Source organism: Etheostoma spectabile, chromosome 2 (assembly GCF_008692095.1).
Source record: "Etheostoma spectabile isolate EspeVRDwgs_2016 chromosome 2, UIUC_Espe_1.0, whole genome shotgun sequence".
In the NCBI taxonomy this organism is placed as follows: domain Eukaryota; kingdom Metazoa; phylum Chordata; class Actinopteri; order Perciformes; family Percidae; genus Etheostoma; species Etheostoma spectabile.
The window spans coordinates 11,073,707-11,074,184 of record NC_045734.1 but is presented as its reverse complement, the minus strand read 5'-3'; positions in this window follow the sequence as shown (position 1 = coordinate 11,074,184).

The window sequence follows — 478 nt, the reverse complement described above, 5'->3', positions numbered from 1 at the left end:
AGCTGCGACGGGGAGCTGTGGTCTTAGGGTCTTAAGTTCCTCAAGGGGAGGTAACACACAAACACCCTGGTGGACACCGGTGGTCAGGGAAGCCGTTTGACTGAAGGAGGAGTCTTTCCGGGATATGTTATGAAGTTTGGAGAAAGCATGGAGAAGAACTTTTGGTTTGCACCAAGGTGCTTCTGGAAAACCGTTCGCCACCTCAAGAGCGGAAGCGGGGAATCATCCAAGCTGTGTACAGTGAGGCTGGGACATTGTTGACCTCAACTGAGGAGGTAATAGGGCGATGGAAGGAGCACTTTGAGGAAATCCTAAATCCCGCTGACACGTCCTCTGTGGTAGAGACAGAGCTGGAGGATGATGGGGGATTGTCGTCAGTTACCCTGGTGGAAGTCGCTGAGGTAGTCAAACAACTCCACAGTGGCAAAGCCCCGGAGATTGATGAGATCCGTCCAGAAATGCTGAAAGCTCTGGGTGT